This window comes from Maniola jurtina, chromosome 7 (assembly GCF_905333055.1).
Source record: "Maniola jurtina chromosome 7, ilManJurt1.1, whole genome shotgun sequence".
Lineage (NCBI taxonomy): Eukaryota > Metazoa > Arthropoda > Insecta > Lepidoptera > Nymphalidae > Maniola > Maniola jurtina.
In genome coordinates, this window is record NC_060035.1 from 5,520,101 (window position 1) to 5,545,846 (window position 25,746).

The 25,746-nt window shown below is 35.2% G+C and overlaps 1 protein-coding gene across 2 annotated transcripts in view; it reads left to right on the top strand.

Moving 5' to 3' along the window:
- Positions 1-7,611: 7,611 nt before the first annotated feature.
- LOC123866559 (elongation of very long chain fatty acids protein AAEL008004-like) overlaps positions 7,612-25,746 on the top strand; it is a 52,382-nt gene continuing 34,247 nt past the window's right edge. Inside the window, exon 1 of one of the 2 annotated variants that reach the window (XM_045908201.1) lies at positions 7,612-7,779. The gene's annotated coding sequence lies outside the window, so the exon portion shown is untranslated. The remainder of the gene's footprint in view (positions 7,780-25,746) is intronic. The other variant, XM_045908202.1, reaches the window with a different exon arrangement.

Below are 25,746 nucleotides of genomic sequence, written 5' to 3' on the forward strand. Positions count from 1 at the left end.
CCCGACAAGCGAAGGTTACAGTAACTAGAAAAAAGCTGACAACTTTCAAACGGCTGAACCGATTTTCTTGGATTATAGATAAGGACACTCTCGATCAAGCCACCTTTCAAACCAAAAAAACTAAATTAAAATCGGTTTATTAGTTTAGGAGCTACGATGCCACAGACAGATACACAGATACACACGTCAAACTTATAACACCCCTCTTTTTGGGTCGGAGGTTAAAAAACGTTCGTCCAGAAATCATAACCACGCAGTAACATCCGGTTGTATGTGGGAAATCCACATCTGACATCGGACTCGATATAAAACTTTAGGAATCCAACTGGTTGGAAACCGGTTGGCGAACCTGGAAAAAGCCGTTCCGTAACATGCTATCTAAATCTCAACATTTTTTAAGTCACTAAATAAATGTATACAAAATAAAGGTTTTTCTTGATTGTATATAAATAATATAATTTGTTAATCAAACTAAACAGTAAACACTCTTCAATCCGTTTTTTTCCCTCTCTCGCCTGGCTTTACAAAGATTAGCCAATGTCAAGTTTGTAGTTATTTGTAACAAGTATGGACCATGTATGTGCCAGCGCTCGCCGACATACGCACGGCACACCCTTAGAGCGCTTTCCAGTCAGTTTTAACAAAAAAACACACCAAAAAGACAGAACACGCCCGCCAGCTAACACCAACACAGACGAAGTCTCAATCCGTTTCAAATACTCTATACCTACTCTTAATTAACTTCTCATTATTTATACTGTATATGTATACTGGCTTTATACTTACTACAGATCCACTCCGGCTTCGAATGACGTTGTTATTCGTTTGAATCCGATCCGATCCAAATCCGTGAAAATATGTTCCGAAGTAGTCAAAGAATTATTAGTATGGTAGTCACCCGATTTGTCTCCGTCATCCTTGAAGAAATATTCAGCGCGAATTAGCCGACGTAGTACTGCTTGTACGAACGTTAGTGCGTAAGCAATATCCGAATTATTTACATCCGTATTTTCACGGATTCGGATCGAAAGAGTGAGTAACCGCCCTTACTTTGATTTCTCAGTTCTCCTTTTGCTCAATAAAATTGTCCCTTCATCGTCATAATTAAATAGGGAAGCTTAAAATAATTATTTATTATCAACTTCCTTCATTGTTAGTACTACAAAAATAAGTATTATATATTAACTTAATTTATGTATTTTATTCATACTCAAATTCTTTTATTGCAAAATATAATTGTAGTTTCATTTGACGGCAAGTAATAATAATAATTAGAATGATGATGATTTTTAAATTAAATTATTTCATTTTACCATTAATTTACTATAGTTATGTATATGTTACAGTCATAGTGATTAAATAGCTATTATACATAATGACTGGTCATTATGTATAATATCAAAATTGACTAGACAATGTAATAAATTAATCACTTTATCCGGATATTATTCATAATAGCGGTTCAAAGTTAGCCAAAGTAATAAATACGGTCTAACTTTGAACCTAACCTAACCTAACCTAACCTAACCTAACCTAACCTAACCTAACCTAACCTAACCTAACCTAACCTAACCTAACCTAACCTATGTACCCGTTATAATACATAATTATGTCATTAAACCACGAAATAAGTCTCAAAACAGTATAATATTGCTACACATATAGTTAGGTATGCATAAGGCAAATTGAAATATAATTTTATAATATTTACCTGTAAGTACCTACTTGTTTTATTACATCATCCAAGTCTTCGAAGAAATTATATAAAATTGCTAGTTAATGTGATTAATTCTGTGTCAATTATCAGTTTATCTAAATTGGGTAGACATTATAAATAATGACTAGATAATATATATAATATCAGGATTTATTACTTTGGCTGTGACATATATATAAAAACAAGTGTAAATTAAAACTTTATAACACCCCCGACAGTATCTAGAAAAGAACTGATAACTTCCAAACGGATGAACCGATTTTCTTGGATTATAGCTAAGAACACTCTCGATCAAGCCACCTTTCAAACAAAAAAAACTAAATTAAAATCGGTTCATTCGTTTAGGCGCTACGATGCCACAGACAGATACACACATACACAGACACACAGATTCACAGATACACATGTCAAACTTATAACACCCCTCTTTTTGGGTCGGGGGTTAAAAAAAGAAACTGACTGACACAACAACGTCAGAGTGGGGGAACTTAAACCTGAATCGACGATAATCAAATATAGGCTATGGTAACATAAAATCAAAGAAAAGTAAGGCTACTTTAGGGCGTGATATCTACTAACGTTTGACGCCCGCCTAACAAAACTACGAGGCTTCGACGTTTTGTTAGAAGTTCCCTAACTGTATGTCGTAGGTACCTTATCCCAGTCAATAAACCTAATCTTACCATTTTGAGCTGATTACATGAAACCAGCGCGAAAAGTTTTGTACCTCCATATATTACATAGTCTTAGGTATACCCTTGGATGAAGGATTATACTATCTCTATGGGTATACCTCAAATATAAAAAAGTCAGGGCTGAATTAGCTGTCAGAAAACTGCAGAAATATTCCAAGGACTTATTTATTGCACTCTAATTAACTCCTGTACGGCTGAAAAAAACGAAAAAGTGTCAAATATATAATTTTGTTTTTACTATTTTTATTATAATTTTTTATTTACTTTAACAAATATATAATTTTCTTAGAGTTTTGGCACAGGTATCAACTCAAAATGGCAAGGTTGAAGCCTTATATTGACTGAAATCTAAAAAATAGATTCAACGATTTTCAGAAATTCAACTCAGTAGAAGCCAAGAGTGTCAACAAGTACCTATGATGGTCATTTGTGTTTATTCATATATGTACTTATTCAATTTCTTTCGCAGCCTAGAAGAATTGACGGCTCCGAGGTGGCTCCTAAGTTGCTGTAGATTGTAGATTCGAGACGGTTATTAAAATTCATTCGCGTTCGCGACCCGTTTGATTATTATTATATTTATCTACAAAAAATGTTCCTTCGAATTCCGGTTGATGATCTCTGCACCAAAATAGAGTTAACTGATAGTAATTAACAAGTAAAAAACAACGTGCTGAACGTAATTGAAATAGATTGTTTATAATATGGTTCTTGCGCATAACAATACATACTTATAACGTTTTACTTGCGTGGTTAGTACATATATCTTGGTAATTAATATTTTAAATATAGCTAGAAGCGTGTCGACATAAAAATGTAAATAATATCAGATATAATAAAATGGAATATGGATGTATTAATTGTCTTAATAACATTCCCTGCAGAAAAATATTATTTTAGACCTGGAGATTGTTGTAAAACAAGATCAGGACCACTGAATTCAATATGAGGTGACGCTTTTATACAAACGAGTTTTAAAATTCTGACGTAATTAATTGGTAGATATTTACAACTTTTATGGTAATTTCGTGTGCGAATTCGAATAAAATGAAAATATTTAAACCAAACGACATACTAGATAGGTGTGTTAAAAACCAGAGTCCAATCTTAATGACGAAAGTATTACCATAATGTCGTTCCTGCTCTATACTAATACGGAGAGGATATACAAATGTGAATAATAAATTAATTAGTCAAGTGCGTGTCAGCACACGTATAAGGTAGGTTTCCGTATGTTAGTTGCTAAAAACTTCTAAATGTGAAGTCAAGGCTGGAATTATACGAAACAAAGTTTTTTTTTGTGATTTTTTGTCTCGTTGATCTATTGATTTATCAGTTAGGTATTTGTCTCACGATTGTCGTGATAATCCATATTTACTATAATATAAATGCCAAAGTAAGTATATAAAATAATATATAAATGCCAAAGTTTGTCTGTCTGCCAGCTCTTCACGGCCCATCCGTTTAACCAATTTCGACGTTTGGTACAGAGATAGCTTGCATCCCGGGGAAGGAGATAGGCTATTTTTGGACCCAGAACACAAGCTTTTTAAAAATCTAGCGAAGAATACACGGGATTTTAAAAATCTAAATTCAAGTGAAAGAAGTCGTGGGCATCACCTAGTTTTGTTTATAATTTCGTACTATGTGCCTTAGATTAGCTCTGTGCTTTAATATTCTAGCAGATTTTACGATACCGTAATTTAGGAGTGGACACCAGACGACGCGTCAAACTGTCCTAATTTTCTAAATGGTTTTTTTCACACACGGACCCACGGATGGACAGACAGACGTACCTACAGTACCTACAGATGGACTGAATAAAACGGGCTTAGTACGGAACCCTAAAACATGTTTTTGAAACAAGATAATATTATCCATACTAATATTATAAAGGCGCAAATGTATTTGACAGTCTGTCTGTCCTTTTCACATGGCGTTTGCACTTTGACACAGATAGCTTACATCCCGGACATAATAGGATACTTCTTATCCCGGAAAATCAAAGGGCTTCCACGTTTACAAAAACCTGAATCCACACAGATGAAGTCTTGGATATAAAAAAAAAAATAATCAATCGTTTAAGTCAAATAAAAATGTAACTAAATTATTATTTTTATTTTAAATGGTATCCATTGGTCTTCCGTTAATCTCTATATGGTTAAACTTTAAAAACGCCTTTCATGTACAATTACCTTATATCAACAACTAGATGTTGTCTGCAACTTCGTCCGCGTGAATTTCGATTTTTAACCCCCGACCCAAGAAGAGGGGTGTTATAAGTTTGACGTGTGTATCTGTGTATCTGTCTGTGGCATCGTAGCGCCCGCACGAATGAACCGATTTTAATTTAGTTTTTTTTTGTTTGAAAGGTGGCTTGATCGAGAGTTTTCTTAGCTATAATCCAAGAAAATCGGTTCAGCCGTTTGAAAATTATCAGCTATTTCCTAGTTACTGTAACCTTCACTTAGCGGGGGTGTTATAAATTTTTAATTTACACTTGTTGAAAATCACATGGAAATTCTTTGATTTTCCGAGATAAAAATAGCCTAGTGATAAAAATGATGATATTAATTCTATTATGACATGGCGTAACTAAACATATTATCTTATTCTTATCTCCTTAACTTTATAAATACTTTATTATGTTACTATTAAACTAATAATCTATAATTAATATATTTATACAATACTAATATAATAATTTATATTAATACAATTTCATCTATTCATATCAATCTATTAAATCTAGTATGTACTTTAGATAGAGTTTATACAAAGGAGTCTCACTTGTGATAACATAATATGACATTAATTTATTAAAGAAACGTGTATTAATCCAGTATTGTAAACCTGTCATCAATATGAAAAAAACATGTTCAAAAATATGTTGTTGATTCAGTAGAATATGTTAGAAACTACGACACAAGAACACGGGAAGTGGAAAAAAGGAAAAAAATTAGGACAAACAAGAACTTAATATGCTTTAAAATATAAATTTGATAAAGTACGTAATTAAAATAAGAACGATATTTTGGAACCGGTCAGTGAAGTAATAATTTAAACTACTTTTTAGATTTTAGAAAATAGGGGAATTTGGTCTAAAGAACCCTTATCGATTTTAAAGAAAAATATCTCGTACACAGTTCTGAAATTCAATCTGCACTTTTTAAGAAACGGAACTTCCCAACGGATAGCTTAATAGATAATATAAGGCACATTACTAAATACCACATATAATTATATGAGAACCACATATATTTACACTTATATTTACCACAATATTCCCTCATCTGTGGTTTGACCACTGGCCTTTAATCACATAGTAGAGGTTTTCTAGAAAAAATTATGTGGTGGAGTTCCATACCTGCCCTTCTTTATACAACTCATCTAAGAATACAGTTCGACATATTATTCGATCTTATCATAGGAGCCGAATCGACGAATGCCTTTCCTTTTAATCTCCAAACTTGGTCACTCGTCCATTTACCAACGGGTACAGGTCATCGTTGCTTGTCCATGCTAAAGTGTGTTATTCTATCTGTTACTGTCTCACGGTTTAAGTACTGAACCAATTTTGCCAAAATTGGCCACAGTGGCTTGCGTCCAAGATAGGTACCTATAGTATATTTTGTTCTGGAAAATCAAAGAGTTCCCATGCGATTTTTAAAACCTTAATCCCCGTTGATGAAGCCACGGGCATCTGCTAACATTAATATAAATATATAATGAATACCTTTATGTACTTGTTAAGTAGATAAAACTCAGTATCCTGATTAACACCTTTAGGTATAGGTAGGCGATGTGTATAAAGCTTTACTTACTTGTTTTTTTAATAAGGTACGTACCTACCGACGGAACACAAATATTTATGTTGTATTTTCATACAGTAGTTATTGCGTTCGGGGAAATCAAAAAAACAATTAATGTAGTTTTAATTTGAGTATTCTTTCATTTTCTCCAAATGTGCACATTAAGGATGGTTTTGCAAAAAACTGCGGGTTGGTTCTCTGTCACAAATTACGCTTTGTTATCCGTAAAGCGACACACCAAACCCACCGGCCCGGTCACCATCAACTACTTGTTTGACTGAAGAAAAGAATGGTACAGGTACTTAAATTACATTTTTAACTTTCAGTAAAGAATCTCTATGGATTCTATTCTATATACCTATGTAGTTTTATTAACATTTAAAAGCTATTAGCCTAATAGCTAATAGTATTAGGTATCGGAATTAGCACTGGTAAATCATATCTACCTGGGACCGTTTTTTATCCTGCATTATATTTTTTTAATTAAGTACTCACAAGATAATATTATGCTGGCTGGATCCTTAATAATTCTGAATACGCTATTGCAGCTTGAGTGATTTAACCGTAAGCCCACAGTACCTACCACAGATATCAAAATAAATATAGAAGTATTATGAGCGTGAGATTGTCTCCATTCAAAGCTCTTGCATAAATATATTCAAAAATTTATAGTAGAAAAAAAATACGTATAATTATTTGATACGCATTTTAATTATTGAACTTAGCTTTTTTAATCTGATATTTTAAGGTGCTGATATTTCAAATTTCAAGCCCTATCGTTACACACTAAATTAAAATCAATCTATGTCCTAACAACACTATGATACTATGATCACTAACAAAATACACTTTCATTTTCAAAATGTTTAATTTGATTTGTGCGTTAGTGTTTCTCTCAAACTGTGTTTACGAACACATGCCAATAGAAAATTGTGTTAACATCATCAATTTTATCAGTAATAGCAGTATACATTTGCTTTGGACGTTTAGTCACGTTACACGTACTTTCGAATTACATATATTTCTTGAAAAATCGGAGACACACTGTCCCGATACTACAGACAGCAGATAACGTTTCTATTACCTTATTTAGATTCTGTGGTAACTGCGTCATCGATGTGATAACTATTACATTTTTTTTTTAGGTAGTTAATGTTTATTTATTTAAACGTGGATTAAACATACTACACCGTATTATCAAGGTAGCAGTCATATAAATACAAAAAAATTGTACTTATTAATTATACTATGGTAGGAAATAATATTAAATTAAAAAAAAGGGTCCAGTAAACATACAGCAAAATAGATATAGCACGTTTTTGGTGCTTTTATGTCGGTTATCGTAGCGCGCATGACGTCACAATGATCAAGATAATATATAGACGGTAGATAGCGGCGCGCGCGCATTGCAAGTTTATCCGCGAGTGACCCGCACATTGCCGGTACAGATCTTAAAGAAGGTTATTGTTTCCGGTCATAGGCCTTTGAATCGCATTTAATCATTCGTATTTTAGTGCGTTTCAGTGACTTTGTTGTGTTAAAGCGGAATTTTCAGGTGAGTTCAATTTAGCAATAGTTTTTGTGCGTTGTGGATACAATACTAGTTGTGGGACAATAATATACGGTAGCAGGTAGGTACTCGAGATAAACACCATGGAAAATTACTGTTTTCCGAAACAAATACCATCTATATGGCCTACTTTTAAGTCTTAACGTAAAGTATGGATGTGGAGGATAAAATATGAATTATTATATCTCAAAAATAAAAATTTCAACTCTGCTGCAAGGATTTCTTTTTAGGGTTTCGTAAAACTATTAAATATAATTACTTAGTTCTAGAATTCGTTTCAGTTCCTTTCGGGCTTTTTCCAGTTTTTAATGGTACAGATACAACAGAAACGATATAATTTGAATTTGATAACCAAATATGAGAAGGTTCTCAATTTGGACCCATTTTATTTGTTTAAGTTAATAAAAATAAAAATCCTTTACTTCGACCATAAAATTGATCATGAAATTGATAATGATATAAAGTAGCAGAGTATTTCTTCCTTTAAAAACTTCTTGTTTTAGAAAAACAATGAACAATGATATTACTTATTAAACTGATCCTAAAAGTACAGTTGAGGTAGAACCTCAAGGTACAATCTTAGAATTATTTGTACCTACTTATGTATATGTTCGTTCATGCATCGTTCGTCCGATAGGTTTTAAACTTTGTACAGTTGTTGTTGATACTTACGTGAAGTTTCTGATGTACCTATAATTAGTGGTGAGTGACTTGCGATGGATGCCGGGTTTTAGCCAGTATATCTTAAATGCGATATGTCTCTGTAAACCTAATACCTACTGTCGGTAGGTATGTTTGTTGACCCGCGCGGCTTTGCTGGAAGAAACTAAAAATCCTTACAAAATCTCAAGTTTCCGCTTTCTAGACTCAATCATTTTATCCTTTTATATGTGCAGATAACATATAGATTGCTTTCATATTACTTATTATTACGATTCTACTCGTTACCTTGACCTTCTCTAGTCTATCTCCATATAAGGTCCACAGTCCACGATACATAGTTTCGTGCTCTTAGGCATTATAACTTATTTAATGACCATCGTTATATCAGCCTACCGCTGTCTACTGTTGAGCATACGAGTACCTTCATACATGCCTTCCCTAGTGACCGATGCCACACCCTGTCCTCAGCCTTCCTCATGAAGCTGCTTACCGCCACTTCTTTAGTAATCAGTCCGCTTACCCACTAGTAAATGGACTTCACTTAAGGACTTTTCGGCTCCAATGGCCATCGCCAGTACGACAAGCATGGCCTGCCCACTACCTACGCTACAGCTTGCGATGGTTTGGACTGCCAGTGACCTTGGTTTTCTTGATTGCCTCGTACCGGTCTTATCGGTCAGGGAAACACCTAACATAGCCCTTTCCATAACTCGCTGAGCGACACTGAATTTGTAGATGATGTAAGTAGGTAAGTGTCTACGTTTCAACGCTATAAGATTTATTTTTCGCCGTAAGACTTATTTACTACTTTTCCCAAATACCATCTTGTCGACATCTCGAGTAGGTAATATCATCGACAAAGCAAAGATGGGTAATATCTTCAAAATTTCGGCCAGATCCCTAGTCGTCATCATGATCAACTCCATCGCCGCCCGGCTCACTATTGTGGATCTCCTCTCAGAACGAGAAAAGTTTGGTCATAGTCTATCACACTTTTGAGAACATTATTGAAAACTCCAGGCTTGCAAGTTTTCTGACGATGTTTTTCTTCAGTAGCGAATTATATTTAATTGCTTAATACGCAAATACCTAACTCCGAAAAGTTAGAGATCCCTCGTAGCCACTTAGAACTCGGTAAATAAAATAACCTACCTATAATGATAGGTGTTTACGTAAATCTGACCTTTATTATATACAGACAAACATCGTGATTTAACATAACATCTCCATGCAATTTGTTGGATTACCGTAACTACGTTTTTTAACATGAAAACATATCTCAAAATTACGCAATCCTGGTATCCTATAAAATAACACAGACAAAAGCCGCAGAGAATAACAAATCATGAAATTTTTGCACTGGATTTCTAAAAGATCTAAATACCTAACCTCCAGAATACGTAATACCTAACTAAAATTACTATTATAGGAGAGGTGTCCGAGTGTTACTTGGACGACTTCCAACTCTTTGATTAAATTAAATCAGATCCAGCGCATGTCAGAAAACGTGGGCAGGGTTCCGCAGTTATGCTTATAAAAACCGTCTTCAACAAAGTTATTCATGTTGTGAGTTTTTCTCACACTACCTACCTACTTATTGTTTGTCAACACCACACTGACCGCATTATCTAATTAGTTATAGGTGTCACTATTATAGCCATGATAATTAATTTTATTTTCATCTCACTTGCTCGGAAAAAATTCGTTTGCCCTTTGAAATCTGCGTGGAAAGTGATAATTTGGCTCGTGCTAAATACGACTTGAAAAAAAATCGATTTCATATTCGGTTTTTTTAAAAATCTTGAATATATAGCGGTAGCAAGTTTCTATTACCGTGTCCAAATTCAACTTTACAGCTTTGACATTGTCTGAACTCTGAAGAAAATGGCACTGACGAACAGACAGACTGATGGACTGGACTAAGCTATAAAGGTTCCTGAAACCCTAAAAATGAATAAAAATTAATGAAACAAAGAAGTCAATAACCTAGGCATTAAAATAAAATTGAAATCTTCACTTGTTACAAATCAGAAATTACGTTTTTGACCCGGATTCGACATCTAGAAACTCGATTCTCCGAGGAAAACGTAGCGAATCTAAAACTACGCATTGTGAAAGTATAGGACGGACCCTTGAGTGCTCACAATTTTCTTGGACTAATACCTACTTACCTACTCATAAAGTCTACGAGACTGTATGGACAAGTTTTATTTGACAGGAAAGTTAGCCATTTACGAAACAAAGATAAAGTTAAAAAAAATTAAACTTAAATTAATGCTTTTCTTAAGAAATACCACTAAGAACATACGGTACATACATTTTAGACATTATGAACTAAGAGACCTTTTAATTACTTTCAAATTCGATTAATCTCAATACTATATTTTTCTTGACGTGTTTTGCATGTTACATCCGTTATAGCGTGACGTCATAATGTCATTACATGAACGCTGACAAAACCTCAAAACAAAGCCTTATTTATCATTACGTTTATGCTTTTTTTGGCAATTATAAGGGAAACATTGAGCCGAAAAACACTCAGACAGCTATTAAACTTTTTGTAGTCAGGTAAAAAAGATATCTTTTGCTATAATAACCAGGTACCTACCCACTTATTATAGCTGCCTTTATATCTATACCTTGATATTCTATACGTCTGAAAAACCCCAACCCTTTCATAAAAAGAAGAACGCAAGTTAATAAAAAAAACATAAACTCATCTTAGGCAATTTCAAAATACATGTAAAACCTGAATACACCTAGGCATTGGATTTGTTCCCTGAATAAGATGGGTAGGTAGGTAAAAAACATACGTAATATCTACGAGTATTATTTAAGGCCGCACTCTCACAAAAATCAAAAAAAATTATATTTCAAGTGGTAAAACCACAATAGGAAAATCTTTCACATAATTGAATACATGTTAAACTGTTTACTGCGTAGGGTAATACAGGCAGGCACCTACCTTATTCCTGTAAGGTTGTTGATAGAAAAAAAGAAAAACTTGTCTTTTGCCCTTGAGAGCATCTATTCTTGTTCATGATAAATCTAGTTTAACAAGAAAATCTGGAAGTCGTGTGAGATTTGTATTTACCTAAATTGATTTTATAGCTCACTTATATTTATGTACCTATTATCTATGTCTCAACTCAAGTTACTAAGTACATATATAAATAGCATTGTTCGTATTAGAGATGGGCATTATTGCTATTAAATCATTTTCATTCGGTGAAATTATTATTTTTCTTCTCAATGATTTCATAGGTGAGTTTTCACTTTGTTACAGTACTTAAGTAGAAATTATTATTTCACTGATAGTTTCCAGAGAAAGTGATTTTCCAATTTTTGCACCAACAATCGTTTGCTACATTAATCTTTAAACTGATGTTTTTTCTTTCTAACTCGCATCGTTTTCGCTAAAAAAAAGCAGGATCAATGTATCTATTTAATAATTTTCAAACTGTGACATTCCTTTTTGTGATTTTTCACAAGCTACTTTAAGTGAGGAAGCTTGTGCTAGCTATGCATGTGAAAAGGTTTTCACGGTTTTTTTACGTGCTACCTACTTGTGAGTGTAAACCTTTTTCAGAGCATTCATACCGGCTTTAGATTCTCTTTAACGTTTTAACTATCGTGAGTGATTTCCTTTCCGCGACCACGACGCGCAGCGAGCTGAGTCCCTATGAAAAAGGACCCCGGATGGGTTCGAAACTTGTCGGTCTTACATCGACTAAATATGTGATTATAGCCGTAACAATGTATATTTATTCCTATCACCCTCTCTTCTCTCATCTCTCTCATACTTGGTTCTCTTTCGTGCCACGCCGCTTCCACTTTGCACGATCTTTGTAGTAGCAACTAGCACCACCGACATCATAATCTTATTTGACGTTGAAATATAAGGGGCGGCGCAAACGAGTCACTTATCACCGTTAGACTTTTTTAATGAGAAACTGATGTTTGCATTACAAGCATTTTGTACTCGTCGGCTCACATTGTGTGAGCGGTGGTGGTAGCCGCCACCATCCGCAAAAACGACAGCTGGTGTCAATTGCGTTCCACTTGACCACTTAGACCCCATGACTGATATCAGTCGTATCAGTCATTCAGGTCACCAGAACGTGTGGCTGTGCCGGGCCTACTAATATCATTACATTAAAGTTTGAGTATTAAATGCCATTGGATTTATTATAAGCAATAAAAAAAATCGCGAAACTTAATCTTATCAATAGATTCATCCATGCAAAGATTAAAGTACATAGCGTAAAAATATTTTATGTTCAACATTGTTTTCGCAATCAATGAAGGCTTTAATGCTCTGATACTTTTACAAAAGTCATTGACCAAATTGCATACCTAAAATAAAGTATTTATCATTCTCACACAGGTTTATTCGGTACAAGGTTCTTATAGAAATACTTATCATTTCGTTTCAAGATGGGCATAGAAAATACGTTAAATATATGCTTCATCGCGATAATCTTATGGTTAACGTCTAGCTGTAATTTGTCAGTTTCTAAGTATAGCCTATCAGCAGAGTGAACTATCCATAGATGAATAATCACTGAAAGGACTTAGGTACATACTTACTCGTATATGCTGAAAGGACATTGGTACACGTATAATACCTACGCTAGTAAGTAGAAGAACAGAATGTGCCATACAAAATGATAGTTATTTTTTCTGCCGATTTGAAGTACCTCACCAAGCGTACTGGAAACTAAGATGAAGTTGCGGGCATCATCTGTTCTACTATTAAACTGTATAATGGCTTTTACGTACAGACCCGTTCACTATAAAGTGAACGTCTGTGTAATAAAACCAAACCTAAAACTAAAATACAACACATGCACATTTACATTAAGGAATTTGAAAATTTTATTGAAGTGTTTATTCGGATCCTGGCGGTTTCGCAATTTTTTGACATATTTAGTATCAAAGGACTGAATATTTTTTCTATAGAAATATTTGAAAAACTATATGCAACTTGTAGGTACTATATACATACACAATAAAACATTAGGTACCCTCTGGTGCAGTTGGGTAAAACATTGGCTTTTCGCCTATACATCCACCTGTTCATTATGCATCGGTTCATTTGCTAACATAAGCCTAAGTAGTGATTAGCGATCAATACAAAGAGGCTGATGTGTTTTATACATTACATGTGACAACGCATCTAGGCCACCTACATCGCTAATTAAGCAATGAAGACCCAAGTCGCTGGCCAAGTGATTCAACCAAATTATGTCACAAGTGCTCCTCCGTGCCTTGGAGAATGTGTCAATTATTATTATTAGAAGGCAAAAATAAAAGAATATTGCTATTTACGAGTTGTGGCTATAGAAGAAGTACGCACACTCTAAACGCCAATGACCAAAATGATCTATTTTATCGCACGTAAAATGCAGTTTTGTTTCTTATTTTTTAAAAAAAGGATGTTTCCTTTAAGTAAAATGATCTAACTTAAGGATTTTAGGAAGTTTCCCTCTAGGGTCCATAATTTTTTTTAACCCTGTATAATAAACCCATAGCTTTCGTTCGCATTAGAGTAGTTTTTTCGGCGGAAAATATTCTTTAACAATAGAGTAAAAAATTTTTTTTTTTAAATTAATATTAAACTTTGGATAACCGCTACTGATTGAAAAAGATTATGGTATGATAGTAAATGTTCAACGCGATAAATGCACGTGTTTTCGAGTGGTTTAAGCGTTTCAAGCGGTGCGAGAAGATTGAAGATGTTTCACGCCCATTCTTTAATAGCCACTCGACGAATAATATTAATTTTTTATTTACAATGCAGTAATTATAAAATAAGTGAGACTGAATCAGAGCCGCAAAGACCGCAATCTTCATTCTGAAAATGTAGTTGACGTAAGCAGCATCGGGCGTGACGTAAAAAAATCAAAGTCATGAGTAGCGGTTACTTCCGTGCCTCTGCTGATTTCGTACACCGTGTTTTTTTCCAATGGCTGACATCATGAGCATTACTTCGATGCACCCGATGCGGCCGAATCTTGCTGCTGAGATCTCACCCAATTTCATAATTGAAAAATTACCCTTCGACTTTATCGCTCTTGGTTTTGCAAGTTGTCTCGTGGTACCTACTTACCTATTATTCGATAAACGAAACACGATAGACGATAGCCTGGTTCATCGATGGCTTGGTCACATTGTCAAATATAAACAATGCACGCTTAATTCTTTCAATCTATTAATATGTACAGCACAGTGTACACCGGTGACATTGAACTTCCATTCATTATTTCTCGAATTCGCTTGGTAGCGCACGCATCTTGCGGTGCAAACTGTTGCAACTCGTCTTGCCGCGGTTATTACATGGTTTTGCAATGTAAACGCTCTCCCGAATGAGATTTAAACAGAGAGGGGCAACGTTCGGTTAATTTTGGTTTCCAGTTACAAAATTTTGCTAATAACATAGTGGGCACTTAAAAAAATTGAAAAGGCGTAAATCTCTTAATAGGGAAATTGCTTAATTTTCTTTCTTTGTGTGTGAAGATAAGTTCCTTGGGATTTTAAAAAGTAGAATAACCCCGACATGCGTGCTCTACTTTAGTAGGTATCATCACCTACTATGACGTGTGACTGCATTCAAACGTATACCTATACTTATATACAGGTTAAGAAAAGAGAAATTATATGTCATAGGTACGATATTCTTACATTTTTATGATAGGACCAAGTATACATCATGTTTTCATTTATTTTTGCTAAACTACTTGTGTCAAAAATATGTACGTGAGGGTTGCCTGACTGAATATTATGTTGGTTTTCGATACTGTAAACATAATGTTATTATCGGCACGTCATATTCAAACAAGTTCGTCATTTTAAAAATCATTAACTAAAAAAAAAACCATGGTAAGTATTATCTTTTACATAGTTGATTATTATCTGAGAATCAATTCAGGCAATTTTTATTAGCATTTTCTTCATTACCGCATATTATATTATGTATCATGCAGGAAATTCCGTTGATGACGATCGTGGGCGGAATGCGACCAGTCCGTAACAAACTGCTCCACGCCAATTACCAATACTGGTTTGTTTATTTCACATTGACCTTGCCGATGGAAACCATTAGGCCTATGCTTTGGTGCTTTGGCTCATGCAAATCGTTGGACAAAACATCCGTGAAGATGCCCGGTTAATTATGCATCATGTAGTGAAGGAACCAGCGTAGGTACCTGGTCTTGTAAATTATTTATTATATTGTTAAAATACTCACACATTTTATATGACAAAATATATTTACCCACTCTTAAATGGATTTTCTCGTAGCGAGGCCAGCTGCAGCAGCTTATACTAAGCATTATAATGCAGTACCTAAGCCTTAAACTATGAGTAATCTATGCGGCCTTCCGGATTTTTATTATAACTGCAATCTTATTAATCTTTGCAATTGTATAATTTCTTATCTTGACTCTGACTTGAAGGTCTAATCGGCTTTCCTGTTTTTTTCATAATTAAGGATTTTTCATTGAATCAATTTTCTCTAATTATCCTCATCTTTTTACTTTGTTTGGGGAGCGTTGTTGCCCAAAGGTAAAAGTATGAGCAAGGATATTATAAAACTCCAGATAGGCAAAGCTCATACGTTCGTATTCCAGAAAATGAAGACAAATGCCTACGCTTGTGTATGTGATAGGTACCCAGTGACAAAAAAGTTCACAAATCCCCTCTTATTAGGATTTTCAATGGGAATTAGTGGAATAAGCCAGGGTGTTTACGCTTCGAAGGTGTCGGGGGCGCCTTCGAGCATACTGCAATACATAGCCCTATTTTTAATTATTGGTTGTCTGTACACCAGGATAAGAACAGAAAATAATACCTGTGACCTGTGACATCTGAAGTGAGTTTTTTTAACCATTTCAGTTAGTCTTAAGTTAATCTAATGTAAGTGAATGCTTTTAATGTAACGTATATTCTATTGTAATTTTATTTGTATATGGGTTTTTTTATGCCTGACAATAAAAACTATTATTATTATTATTATTATAGCGACCCTTTCCTTTGTTAGGTATAGAGTTCACCATGGTTCAAGGCAAACTTTAATAAAACTATTTTTATGGATTATTTGCTTCCATAGTTTGCGAATGCGGGTGTAAAATATGTCAATAATAATTAGAAACATGTTATTAGTAACTCTTTGTTATCCTTTAATAGCTAATCATACTTATATCATATTATATCGCTAAAGAATGTTACGACTAATGACTGTGCTTCCAGGTTTGATGCAGATGGTGGAGTGATACACAATACACATTTTTGTTAGAAGCCGAGTTTCAAACAGATATATTTTATTTGTATCAATTCTAATAATAGCTATTATCACAAGTAGGAAAAGCCTGTGTCCTAATTGCCTGCAAATATATAGATATAAAATAATTTGTACCTACTAATGTATACTGTATCTATTTTCAAACTTCTTGCTTTCGGCACTTTTCGAGCAGTCAGCGAACTTCTATTTTATCTTCTATTAAATTGTAAAAAAATTGTACGTGAATATGAAGAATAATGGATTGATATAAATAAGAGCAGCTAAATGCAAAATATGTAGCCAACTGTAATAAGGAAAAACATAATGATATTGCGTAAAACAAGGAAGAGAGCAAAAAATGTAATAGTAGGTATACCTATTTATCTCTAATGTCTCTAACATGATCTTAGTTAATAATGCACAGATTATATTTGCATACCTCCCATTTTATCTGAGGTGAAATCCTAAGGACCACCTTAGGTAGGTACTCAGGAGTCACACAAGGTTATTATGAGATCCCGTTTGGAGCGTATATATGCCTTCAAGATAATACTTATAAAATAAAAAAAAAACGGCAAAATGTGAGTCAGAGTCGTCAGCCAAGGGTTCCGTAGCTTAGAAAGAAATATATAAATAGTTAAATGAATGTACCGTCTCAAAAACAAACCCCTTTTATTTGGGATAGCAACACTAAGTTTATTTGTAAAAGATTTATTGCTGATTCCTAAAAAACTGTGCTAGATAGAGACTTTATTTTATTTTTCTTAATTAAGTCAAAAACGAAGGGGCACAAAAATAAATTAAATCTATTATTATACATAGTCAAACGAAGCGACGTCCGCAAGGGTTCCATTTGGTACGGAACCCTAAAAAAATGTTAAATTATATAAGTATCCGAGTATAAGTATATACTTTCCGATCGGTTTATTACCAGTTTGAGTTTTGTTGTTTATTTCTACTTAATCCTGATCTTATATTATCAGGCCGAGCTTACTTGGTCAAGTCACACGAGAAATATACCTATCTACGGCAACGCGCCTTTTCAACGGCTTTCGTATGTTGTAGCTCTTAAGAGAGATAGAGATAAGAGTTTACGCGATAGAAAGAGAGGCTTTGTCAAGTTTTAGGCCGCAGCGCTGTGCGGGCTGAATTAATGCACTTTATTTCGTCGTGGCAAGACGTCTTTGCGAAGTAAGCTTTCTGTACCTGAAAGGTACTATTAGGTAAAGACTAAAGTAAACTTAAATATTATATATTACAGCTGGATTGAGACGGGGTCACTTATCAATGGACCTTTTATTATAATTATTGAAAAAGTACAGTATTTTACACGCTGTCTTTATTTAGCCACTTTTGCTTTCTTCCTTGGTCTGTTTCCACATACTTACACGTAGTCCCTTCCCGTATACCGGATGACTAGAGGTTTAAGTCCGGCACGAGGGCTTGTTGCTGGGGATATTGATATCCCGGTATGCTGGCATTGGTCGGATACTCCCTTTATTCGACCAACGAATATCTTATATTTTATATTATAGCCTCTTAATATGACACTCCTTTTTTAGGGTTCCGTACCTCAAAACCAAAAAGGAACCCTTGTAGGATCACTTCGTTGTCTGTCTGTCTATCTGTCTGTCTATCTGTCCGTCTGTCGTGTCTGTCAAGAAAGATTTTCTTAGGATAGGTTACTTTCCGTTGACCTAGGATAATGTTGGATAGCGCAAGTAAAAGAAAAAATCCGAAAACCTGATTTGAAGTAAAATTAAATGTGTTCACGAAAAAAATAATTTACTAAATCACATACCTTGTCATAATAACTTACGCTGTTGTCATTAACTTGCAGTGTTGCACATAAGAATGTTAAAATATCTTGTACAATGGTACGGAACCTTTCATGTGCGAGTGCGACTCGCACATGACCTGTTGTTTATCTAGATAACATTTTAGTGCACCGTAAGTCAACTGTAAATAGATTAATGACACGCGTAATATAACTTTGCGTGGACTTATGTTTACATAAATAAACATAGTTAGAAATTCATTATTTTGTCGTTCAGTTTGCAGTAGATTGTATGTAGCAATTAATAGCAAGTCAATGGTAGCTAATTGATATTTATATATTACTAATACATAATGAATAACACTGCAGTAAGTTTATATTTTTTATACAGTACAATTACTAGATAATTCCCGCGACTTCGGCCCATTCATTCAACCGATTTTGACGTTTGGTGTAGAGATATAAATATATCCCGGGGATGGACATAGGCTATTTTTTTATCCCGAAATCAAATAATCATGGGATTCGCAAAAACCCAAATCCACGCGGACAAAATCACGGGCATCATACAGAACAATATATTATATATTATGCATATAATACACAAATTTCACCCGAGTGAAACTAGACAACTGGACGGATCAAGTAATAATTATCATACATTGATTTTGTAAGCGCCACCCATTTCCACTGATTTTTAACAGGGCTCTCTCCGTCACTCGTTTCATACAATCGTAGTTCCAATTTCATTTGAATATTAAGCAACCAAATCCCATGAAATTTTGCAGACATATTCTAGAAACTAATATCTATGTCTGTGGTTTTTAGATTTTTCTAAAAATATGTAGTTTTAAAATTACAGGGGCTCGAATATTTTAACAGAAATCTGGAAAACCACAGACATAGATATTAGTTTCTAGAATATGTCTGCAAAATTTCATGGACTTTGGTTGCTTAATATTCAAATGAAATTGGAACTACGATTGTATGAAACGAGTGACGGAGAGAGCCCTCTTAAGAGGGCTCACTCCGTCACTCGCTTCTACTCGTTTCATACAATCGTAGTTCCAATTTCATTTGAATATTAAGCAACCAAAGTCCATGAAATTTTGCAGACATATTCTAGAAACTAATATCTATGTCTGTGGTTTTCCAGATTTCTGTTAAAATATTCGGTTTCAAAGTTACGCGGTCTTAAAAATTTACATACAAATCTTTGAGCCCCTGTAATTTTAAAACTACATATTTTTAGAAAAATCTAAAACACCACAGACACAGATATTAGTTTCTAGAATATGTCTGCAAAATTTCATGGACTTTGGTTGCTTAATATTCAAATGAAATTGGAACTACGATTGTATGAAACGAGTGGAAGCAAGTGACGGAGAGAGCCCTGTTAACTGCTAAACGTAGTAGGTGTCATGTACGTTTGTATAAATTAACTTGATAATATAAAAACAAAGTGCAAAGCTTAAAATTCTCCTACAGACATGTCTAATGCAATAATATTTATTCAGTAGTAATGTTTAGGCTCGCAGGAGGTGGATGGAAGAAAACTAGTCGGCGATAATATCCTTATAATAATTATATTCAAAGTTACATTTAAATGAAAAGACTAAAACTAGTGCTTATCTCTAAGGATGAGAATATTCTAACTTAATATTACGATTCCCACATCGCGCGGGTTCTGGTATTACGCCGCGTCAGCTATACGGGTCGTATTCGTACGTGGGAATGGGAATGCATGTTGCGCTGGCTCACTATGTATCAGCCGCCGGCTTCGCCTGCGTAACACCTCCCCCATCAGATCGGCGCTTATGGAACACCTTGGCTGTGCTTCTTATCTGCAATGTCTTCGTGCGCTGTATTTTACGATAAACTATGATGATTATACTCAGTCCGCAGGTTCCAACCAATATGGTGTATATGGGTATGGTTGTGTGGTAAATACTTCCGTGGTCCGAACTCGGAGGTAAAGTGATAGGTGTTTGAGATGAAACCTTTGCACTTGCATGATGTAGGTGATCCAGTTTTGTGGACTTCAATTCATAATGCGGAGATGGTCTTGAGTCAGAGGGTTCTTCTTTAGGTAAATCCATAACTTGAATTGCTTGGCCTTTTATGCGATCGTTTCTATTGAGAATCATAAACTCTGGCGTTTTCAAAAAGCAATTTTGTGGAATTACTGCCAAGTAGCTGCCTCGAAGTGTCCGGTACAGGTCGTGGCCACACGATAGGTGAACTTTCGTGGGCAGCGGAAAACTCATTGTATAGTGACGTTCGTCAAGTTGCTCGAACGCTGGTTTTTCCAAAGTTACTTTCACTGGATGGCAAAACCTACTTCTATTTTGGGCGGTTATAAGTTGTTGGATACAATCTGGTTGATTCGAAGGTTCACGCTGTAAGCTTCTAATATCGGCACATAGATAACCCTTGCTGGTCTTCGGGCATTCAGCCTCTATGTACCTGTACTCGTTCAAGCTTATTGCCAGGAATGGATGATAAGGAATTAGGATCTCATGATTCTTGTTGGGTACAATGGATAATTTATACATATCATATACTTGGGTTAAAATTATAGGAAATTTATAAACTATGAATATTTCGTTTCTTACATAATACGAACCTAATCCTATAATATCATAATACTCTCTATCATCTAAAGATATAATTTTACCAGTACCATAAAGACTGGTTAACCTACTAACTAAATATTTAATTGTACTTAAGCTTATAACTGAATGATGTGCAACCGAAACCTTGATAAAACCTAATACATTTTGTAATTTCAAGTTGGATCTCCTGCATTACCACTGGCTGCAGAAGTAGATTGATTATAAGGAGGATCCTGCAACAATTGGGCAGTGTTAGGAACTCTCTTTAATCTTGATTTCGCGATTGGGCCTCGTTTTTTTCTAGTGTAAATGTGGATTGGGAGATTTGCCACAACTACATCCTGAGTATAGCGGGGAGCTGCCTTTTGACGAGAGGCAACAGGGTTTCTAACAAAAACTTGTTGCTCTGGGGAATAATTTGCTTCGGGCTCTCTAGTTCTATTACGACTATTAGTTAAATCTCTGCGTAGACTACTACAGGATTCGTGGATAAGGTTATATGTAATTTTCATTCTATTTTTATGATCCTGTATGTACTGCTGTAAGACATGTGTCGTGAGGTCTATGTCGAGTGGGTCGCGTGGGTCAAAATGTCCAGTTACTATTTCGATTGGTCTGCATTTTGTGAAACTATGAATACTGCTATTGTAAGCTAGAAGAGCATAAGGTATCAGGTTCCTTACTGATTCATTCTTTTGACTGATTCTAAAGATACGAAGGTGTTCTAAGAGTGTCAAGTGAAATCTTTCAACGATACCATTTTCGTTAGGAGTATGTGGTGCGACCTTATGATGCTGGATTTTATGAAGATTGAAGAACTCAGATATAACTTGATTGTTAAATTCCGGACCGTTGTCAGTAACTACAGTTAAAGGATTTCCATGATGCGTACTAAATTTAAGTAATGCTTGAACTACACTGACTGCCGTGCTGTCTCCTAAGAAATATGCTTGAGCATATTTGGAGAAAGAGTCGACTATTGTCAGAAACTTACAGCTTTCGACACTTAAGAGGTCTAAGTGCACAAGCTCAAAAGGTTTACTGGGTGGTGGAACTACTTGAAATTGCTGTCGGATTGGATTACGGTCATACTTAGCCTGTCCGCATACTTCACAGTCGTTGATAAATTTTGAAATATGCTCTCGCATTTTTGGCCAGTAAAATTTTCGAGATAAAGCAAGAAAGCATTCATTGATACCGCGGTGGTTTGTCTTGCCATCATGGTACTTATCTATAATTTGTTGCTGCCTTAAATATTCTCGAACATTTTCTACTTCTGTTTTAGCTAAATTGAGTATCATTGACGAATTTTTAAAGGTTTTCTGTATTATTGGAATTATCTTATACATAGCCAATGGTGGATTGATTAATAAACCAGTTTTAATTTTAGGTTGAACAAATTCTTTAATAGCATTGATGACATCTATTTCTAAATTTGATTCAGATAATTGAACAGTCGTACGCTTATGGTTTTCAAAGGGGTTTGTAGTGACTGGTTTGGTTTTAATATCACCTACAACGTTAAAAACGATTTGCCTAGTAAATTTATTCAACGGATGTTCTGTAATCGGGATTTCCAAGATGGGGCTTTCGTCATCAGTATGGACAGTTGCTGTTCTAGAACCATCTTCAGCCTCCGGAGCTGAGAGAGTTCCAGAGTCATCTAAAGAGGGAGCTCCGTCCGATAGATTCACAGCAACCGAACTTAGCTCTTCCACATGAACTTCAATGCGCGATAACGCGTCCGCGTTGGTATTAGACTTTCCTTGCTTATACAACACCGTAAAATCGAACTCGCTGAGTTTTAAACGCCATCTTGTAAGTCTCGAATTAGGTTCCTTAAGACTCATTACCCATTGCAGGGGCTTATGATCTGTAATAATTTTAAATTTACGTCCAAAAAGGTAAGGCCTGAAATACTTGGTGGCCCAGACGATTGCTAAGAGTTCTTTTTCTATCGTACTATAGTTCAATTCGCTAGAATTAAGAGTTCTAGATGCATATGCGATCGGTTTATCAGACCCCACTGGGCCCTGTGATAAAACGGCACCTACTGCGACATTAGAAGCATCAGTTGTTAGCAAAAATTCTTTAGTAAAATCCGGATACTGTAAAATGGGATCATTGGTAAGCAGTTGCTTACAGTGCTCGAAACACCTTATGTATTCATCATCGATTATTATTTTAGAATTTTTCTTCAGGCATTGAGTAAGGGGCTTTGTTAGACGTGCAAAATCAGGGATGAATTTTCTGTAATATCCTAGCAATCCGAGAAAACGTTTGATCTGTGTCGTAGTCTTTGGTAATGGGTATTTACTTATGGCTGCTATTTTATTGGGGTTTGGTTTTACACCATCTTTAGAAATTATGTGACCTAAAAATTCGGTTTCCAGCTTCAAGAATTCAGACTTATCCATCTGTATCTTGAAGTTTGACTCACGCAATCTCTGAAATATCTTTTCCAAATTAACTATGTGCTCTTGAAGACTTGTGCTAAAGCAAATTATGTCATCAAGATATACTAGACAAACTTTGTTCTGTAGATCTTTGAGAACATTATCCATGACTCGCTGAAAAGTCGATGGAGCATTTTTCAACCCCATGGGCATCCTTAAAAACTCATAGTGCCCATTCTCTACATTAAATGCAGTCTTGTGAATATCAGCGGGGTCCATTTCAACCTGGTAAAAGCCACTAGCTAAATCTAGGGTAGTGAAGTAATGACACTTCCCTAATTTGTCTAGAACATCGGTGATGTTGGGAATAGGGTACTTATCATCAATCGTTTTCTCGTTTACTTTTCTGAAGTCCACGACAAGACGCCATTTACGACGACCAGAAGCATCTGCCTTTTTGGGAACCACCCAAATAGGAGAGCTCCAGGCGGAGTCAGAAGGTCTTATAATATTTTGTTCAAGCATTTTACTGATCTGATCTCTGATTTCTTGTCGGTGGACATAAGGATATCTGTAACTTTTTGTATGTACAGGAATTTCATCGCTGGTCTTAATTTTATGTTTAATCTTATTATTGAACGTTAAAGGTTCACCTTCAAGATAGAACACGTCGGCATACTTTGCACACAGTGCTTTCAAATTAGCTGCTTCTTCTGGATTTAAATGTCCAATGCGAAGACGAGAAAAAACTTCTTTAGCACGATTCGAAGAGACATTGGTTTGCTCACATTCAAAATTATAAAGTTCTGCTGATATGGGTTTGTCTATGAAAAAAACTATATCATTCGGGGAATCATTAGTAATTTCAACATATCCTTTCTTATTTTTAACGCGTGTTATACAATCGGAAATAATACAGTTGCATATAGTTTGAGATGGAATCAAGACATCACCGTCCTGCGAATTAATAGGCAATGCAAATAGCTTTGAAGAATGAGCAGGAATAATGTCTTCGAACAAATTAACGTTACGCGAATCATACATTTTTATTGGAATCTCAGCGTTACGCGTTACTAATTTTCTGTCTTTAAGATTAATAGTGGACTCCAATTTTTCAAGTAAATCTAGGCCTAAAAGACCGTCAAAGTATTCGTGAAAATGATATACGTAAAAAGTAATATCACCATCTTCGTTAAATTCGGAAAACCAAGGTAATGTAATGGAATAGTCATTTTTAGTTGTTGCGTGCACGTTGGTTACTTCAAAGGGTTCATAGTTAAGTGGCATATTACTAAAATACATTTGTACTGCTTCAGGACTGATAAAAGATTGATTCGCCCCGGTATCGATAAGAAATCTGAGAGGTGGATTACTAATCTGTACATAACCAAGTTGCCGCTGGAGTCTGGACATAAAAATTAACATCTATCTTGGTTTTTCGGATTCGCTGGCTATCTGAAAATTTTCTTTCTTAGAACTGACTTCCTGTTTCTGATCAACTTCTTCTATTATTGGACTTGGTTCAACGTTCGAGGAGCTTTCCTCATAGTAATTATAGCATTCATCCGTAAATTGTTCGTAATTGTCATAGTCATAATCGTAGTCATAGTCATAATCATAATCATAGTCATAGTTAAGTTCATTAAAATTGACGTCGCGTGATTTCATATAGTTAGTTGGTGGTGGATTACCAAATTTACGCCAATCATGTCCCGATGGTGGTAAATGTCTAGGGGTGAAATGACTCACACCGCTCATGGGACGTGGGAAATTAGAATTGTTAGGCGATTGGTGTCGATTTGGTAATTTGAAAACGTTGCTCTTCGGGTTATAATTCGGTGGAGGAGCGCGAAACATTAATTGGGTACGACTAGGACCACGCGGATGCATTTGAGGGTTAGGTTTCCAACCAGGTCTAAAATGCATAGGTTGCTGACTCTGAGGTGGTCTAAAATGTGCGGGCTGCTGCCAAGATGGCCCAGGCATAGCGAAACCTTGTGACCTTGAAGGACCTGTGTAATTTGACACGGAAAATTTATGTCCAAAATTTTCCCGAGAAAACCCGCCTTCATTTCGCTGTTGTATATATAGGGTGTTAAGTTCCTCTTGTACAAATTCGAGGGCTTTTTCCATTGACACTGGCCGCATGCACCGTATCCTTGAGCCTAGCGGGTCTTTTAGACCACGTAAATAACACTGCAGGGTTAACTTTTGGTAAAG